The sequence below is a fragment of the Seriola dumerili genome, unplaced genomic scaffold (genome assembly GCF_002260705.1).
Source record: "Seriola dumerili isolate Sdu_G_001 unplaced genomic scaffold, Sdu_1.0 BDQW01000068.1, whole genome shotgun sequence".
Taxonomy (NCBI): Eukaryota; Metazoa; Chordata; class Actinopteri; order Carangiformes; family Carangidae; genus Seriola; species Seriola dumerili.
Window position 1 is genome coordinate 12,139,874 of NW_019174323.1, and position 6,388 is coordinate 12,146,261.

The window sequence follows — 6,388 nt, forward strand, 5'->3', positions numbered from 1 at the left end:
CACGCGTATCTGCATGTCACTGTTGCATCACCTCGGAACAACAGTGGCGTGCAGAGAACCGTCTCAGCACACCCAGTTTATCAGAAACAGGAAGTTGACGCTACAGTGCGCAGTGGATTAGCAAAACTGGACGACTCCACTGTGGGAAAATGTCTGAGATTGTGCTTGTTATCAAAAGAACGTACAGGAATTTGAATAGCAGAGGCCATGTTGAAAATCTTCCTGATCAGGTCCCTTGGTTGTAGGCCAGTTTACCACTTTTCAAATGCACATCTGGTAGGATAATCCATCCGCATCCCACGATGTAGACTCCTTGGGAATGAAGTGAAAGGGGATGTTTTTAGCAAATGTGTACCACTGAAACAATAACACGCTTGTGCACACACCTGACGCATCCCTCACTGAAATCTCCATAAAATACGACCCTGAAGAGTCACTCCGACCGTCCTGTTGGCTATAAAGCCATGTGAAATCTCAACACAGTGCTGCGTGTGCATGCGTTTGTATGTGTTTTAGTGAGTGAGTATAAGTTTGTATGTCTGCATTTGTTGTGTTGCCATGCCAACTAGTGTGAGCGAGCGGCTGCAGGTCACAGTGCTGGCGTGGCCTCATGTTGCCTATAAGCTGATAAGAGCTAAACAGAGGGTACAGCAGCTATATAAATTCTAGTAATACCACCACCCCCTCGTCCCTCCATCCTCTCTCTCTCTCTCTCTCTCTCTCTCTCTCCCTCTCTCCCTCTGTGCGTCCAGCAGCCTGCCTGCTTCCAGCCTGTCTGGTGCCAAGACTCAGATTTCAGAATTTCCTTCTACAAGCCACATTTAGAGCAGCCAGCGTATTCTGTGTATGTATGTGTGTGTGTGTGTGTGTGTGTGTGTGTGAGTGTGAGTGACTGTGAGTGAGTGAGTGAGTGAGTGCAACTTTCTCCTCTCACTGTCTGCCTCTCTGACCCCCACCCCTGTGTTTTCAGTGAGCACTGTCCTTCTGGTGCCGCTCTTTGCCTTTTCTGCGCCTCTCTCCCTCTCTCCCTCTCTCTCTCTCTCTCTCTCTCTCTCTCTCTCTCTCTCTCTCTCTCTCTCTCTATCCATCTACCTCCCTCCAGTTCTTTGTTTAGTTTGTGGGACTTGACCTGTGCAGGCGACCGATGCAATACATGTCAACTAATATGAATGGTCATTTGTGCCCGTGTGTAATAAACACGATTAGACACACACTAACATGCAGCAGAGATTTATGTGTTCTCGTGGCGGTAGACTAGCCCTGGTGAGGAGTTTGGAAATTGTGTGTGTGGGAGGGGGGGGTCCTGTCAGCACACAGCTGACAGTGTGACACTCTGAGATGGGATGGTATAGGATGGAGTTCATTGGGGGGGGGGGGGGGCAAGGGGAAGCTGGCGTGAGAGGAAGATGAGAAGAAAAAATGGGGGGAAAAAAACAGCAGCCAGAAAGAGGCAGTTGGTGTTTAGACAGAAAAGAAAACAGAAAGAATGTAACAGATTTTGGCTGCAGGAGCGCTTTGTTGTAAAATGTTTCTTTTAAGGAATAATCTGCCTCCAAATCCTTTCGGACAAATGTGGCCATGTAGCTGTCTCTCTATAGTTGTGTGTGTGTGTGTGTGTGTGTGCGTGCGTGTGCGTGTGCGTGTGCGTGTGTGCTTTTCTCATATCAACATAATTGTATTGTTGCTTCTCACCAATAAAATATCTTTCTTCATGCTCCTGTAGCTAATTTGGCGCCTACATGCTCATGCACATATGCACACCATACACGCTGTTTAAGAAATGTTCCATTGTTTATAGTTTAGATTAACGTTATCTATATTTATAGAAGCAGAAAGCGCCGGCCAAGAAAATTTTTTCTGCTTACATTCAAGTTCCCATTTGTCTTATCCATTCCTGCGTCACCCTGTTGGAAGGGACAGATAATTGTTGTAAAATAGAGATTTCAGCTATGCAATCTCATTCCTACCTGACAACATGTCTGCTGTATTTGCATCAGCAGGGAGGTCCATTGCTCCCAATTTCCCCATGAGTTGCATCAAGAAATGTTAAGAATGTGTTGCACCAATGACAGGCAGAACGGGTAGACACAAAAACAAACTGTGTGTGAGAGAGAGAAAAAGAAAAGAGAATAAGAAAAAGGGTGAAGAGAAACAAAAATGTCAAGAAAATGAGTCAGAATCAAAGAAACCAGACCAGACCAAATTGAACAGCACAGGTGCCAGATACCTGTAGATGATTTTACTGCTCACCCATCAAAATGCTCAAATTGCTCAAAGATGTGTGTGTGTGTGTGTGTGTGTGTGTGTGTGTGTGTGTGTGTGTGTGTGTGTGTGTGTGTGTGTGTGTGTGTGTGTATATGTGTGCGTGGTTACTCCTGGTTACAACAGGTTGGATGGATTCATTCTCTCATACGCTTCTGACCTTGTCATTGACTGTATATGTTAACATACATAAACTAGGATTCATCAGACCGAGCAACATTTTCCACTCTGCTGCCAGTTTGCCATTTGCTTTCAAGTGTCTCTGAGATGTCCTTCTGCCCTCCATCGTTATGAGCTGTTATGTGCATACTTGTGGCCACCTTTTCACTTGCACAAAAAAATCCCAGAAACGTAGCATTTTCTGAAATGCTGGAACCAACAATTATTTATCATTTTCTTAAATCGCCGGACTTTCCCGTCTTGACTTTTAGTCAGGATGTCTAGACTCTCTCTCTCTCTCTCTCTCTCTCTGCGTAACATGTAGTCTTTGTTTACATGTGACTCACTGTCTGGAAGACTAAGCTGTTTGCGTAAACAGGCTGCAATAACTAATAAAGCGGATGCTGTGTGAATGCATGTTTGCAACTTGGGGGTGCTTATTGTTTAAGGGGCTGATCCAGTCTCACTCCAGCATGCTGACTGTATTTGATGTGGGATTGATCAGGGGCCAAACATGGAGCCTGGCTTTTGGTAGAGACTTTGGTTTCCCAGAACAACTGCTTCCTGCTTCCCAAAGCTGGTAAAACTGTAGGAAATTGTGTGACATAGACTCTGTCTGTGTCTGTGTGAGTTCAAGTGAGTTCAGGTGTGGTTATTTGTGTGTGTTATGAGCTTTTACATCTCTGTTTTTTTGTTGTTTGTTTGTTTGTTTGTTTGGAGCAGCAGCAATCTTGGTCTAAAAGCAGCGCCCTCGAGGTGGTGAGGATGTCACTGAGATAAAAGGCCTGTGCCTGAGTGTGGATATATGGATTTCAACTGACTGCAGCTGTCAGCTTTCTTTCAGTTTTAATGTTTGAGCCAGTGTGTGTTGGTGAAATAAAGTTTGGGTAAGTTTGTCTTTTTAGCAGAGCAGTGCTCAGCCAGCCCACGCTCCTGTTCAATCACCACTGAGGCCATTGACTGGATGAGGTAACAAAAGCATGCAGTCCTCATAATGGTCATCCATTAACAGTATGAATAAACTGGTGGCTGAAAAAGCTGTGTTGAAATCCTTGCATTCATTTCTTATCATCATACATTCTCTTTCTCAGCCACTTGCTTGTTAGGGTGGCATTTTGTATAGCTTTTTTTAAACGTCTCTGTTTGTTATGTACCATCCATTTATCTTTCTGTAGGGTAGGGGGCATGTCATTGGGGAATGACATCCCAATCTCACGTGTAGGATGCAGCCAGTCTCTTTGAAAGCACACACACACACACACACACACACCACGTTACACACTCCCTAATGTCGTCAGAGAGTGATGGGGCACCGTCCTGCCGACAGAAAAAAGTCGTCTGTTCCATCTCAGGCAAATAACAATAAGCCTAGGGCTGGATTCCAATGGGCTTTCTCTTTGAAATGGGATACCGGCACATGCATTACAAATATATCTCTTGTTTTATCTTCCGGGCCAGGCCCATGGAAAAATTATTCCAAATACCTGCCGCGCTTTATCTGGAACCCTGGAATAGGTTAGGCCCAGCCGGGAACACGAGGATGTCTAAAATAAGGCCTCTATTACGGGATGGAGTGGAGATGGATGGGACGGAGCGGGAAGGCACAGGGATCGGGGGTATTTTAGGTGTATCGGCCCTGTGAAAAAGGGCTTGTTGCGGGGGCTTGGAGCTGCTTTAAAGTCTACAATGTGGGCCGCTGTCAGCTGTTGTACGAACTGCATGTGTTGGGGGGAGGGCTTGTGTGTGTGTGTGTGTGTGTGTGTGTATGCTCGTGTGGGTTCACACGTCCATAGCGGAGCGGGAGTATAAATAACATTTTTCCTACAGATGTTCTCACCTTGACAAATCTGTTCTTGGCCTGTGTGATACTTCTTGGCATATGGCGTGATGGCCCAAACTAACTCAAGCTTTATTTACTTTCCTCAACCTGTCCCTGCTCCTGTTCAAACCATTGCTTTTTGAGAACAACATTTACATTTGTGGTATTTAACTGATGCTGTTTTCCAGAGTGACCGATAATAAGCAAGCATTTCTCAAGGACTTGAACGGGACACATGGCTGGAGACGAAAACGTTGATGGCTGCAGGGATTCAAATTATGATCCATGGGCTACAGCAAAGTCGTTTAATGAGGAGGTCACCAAATGCCGAAAGACATGCATGCTTTCATTCTGACCAAATATGTAAATCACCTTTATTTTGTTCTTTTAGAACATAAATATCTAAAAAAAAAAATAGATATAACCTACTTATTAAGGTGACCGATTAAACCTTTTTACTTTTCCAGAAATGGTATGAAACTGAATTGTATCTATTTCAGAGAGATTCTTTATTGTTTATATTTGTTTATATCTTTATCTTTACTGCAATAAAAGGGGGATCCAGAATTGAATCAGGGCCAGAAGAGAGGTGTTTGGGAGATAGAAGAAGAGAAATAAGAAGGCAATAAGGGGATAAAGGGAAAGAGTGAAAGGCCATGAGCAAGGGACAGGAATGGAGAAAAACAGAGAGGTGAGAAGATGATAAAAAGGGAGTTCATGAGATGTTAAGAGGGGAGGGAGGAACAGAGGGAGGGAAAGGTGTTGAAAGTGCGCCCTTTAGGAATTCATTTATCTCTCTGCCTCTGTTTGGCGGGACCCGTCACGGAGTCTATCACCATCGCACGAAGAGTCCTGCTGACATTTCCTTCAGCAGTCGAGTGTGTGTGAGCGCCATGTACCAGACTCACCCTAGAAACTCACCATCATCTACATAGTTCCCATGGCAGAATGGAGAGAAGCAGCATAGTCATCATACCAGTGATGCCAAGACGCCAGTGGCAAGAGATGCTTGTTTCAGAACAGCGCTTGCAAACTGGCTACCAGGCTGACATTGCCAGTGCAGGATGACTCATATGCCAACATGGTGTCCATCTGGCAGATCATTGTCATTTATCACCATGCCATAGATCAGCGGCTCTCAGCCAGGTGTTTGGATCTGCCTCCCAGGGGGAAGGAAGATCATTTTGGGGGGTTCCGGTATTAACGGGATTAAAAAAAAAAACAATTATGTAAATGTGTTGTTCCTTTGATAACCACGTTTTGGATCCCGCTTTTTTTTTCCAGATAATGTTAGAAAAACTAAAACGGCAAAATAAACCTTAGATTAGCTGTTCACCATCCTTCATACGCAGTGTGTGATAGGAGGTCATGAGTGGACATTGCTTTGCTTCAAGGGGTTACAATCCAAAAATCTTGACAGCACTGCCATACATACTGTTACATCAACACTAGGCATTAAATGTGTTTCAACAATGATATGTGGAGCTGTTATATAGTACAATGTGAGTCATGTAAGACCCTGATGCCTTGGCACTTAAAACAGTATTGCCACATTCAGCCCTATGAATTTCTGGTGCTGTTTTCCAGAGCCACAATCTAAACTTGGTTGCTGAATAGCCTGTCACCAAGACACTACTTGGCATGGGGCGCCACGGTGGCTCACCTGGTAGAGTGCGTACCACATAGGCTTAGTCCTAACCGCAGCGGGCCGGGTTTGAGTTCGGCCCGTGTCCCTTTGCTGCATGTCATCCCCTCTCTCTCTCCCTGACCTTTCTGTCTTTCTCTCCGTGTGCTATCAGAATGAAGGCAAAAAATGCCCAAAAAATAACTTTATAGAAAAAAAAGAAACTACTTGGCATGCCAAATTTCCAGTGACTATACCGTCACTGGGGCATCAGGTCACAATGAAGCTCTGGAGGCTGAAAGTTTGGTTTTTAAATAATACTTTTCAGAACCTAAGTGTGCCCTGTTCTCACTTTTGGAACTCTTGCACTTTAGCATTTGGCCGTGAGCCCTGGGATCTTTTCTAAAGATGTAAAGTCTTATAATGTGCGAAAAGAGATCACATGGTCCATGTGTTGTATGAAATGTCATATTTCACTTCTTTTTTCTCTTCCCACCTGTTTCTCCTCCAGGGCTGACTCGGCC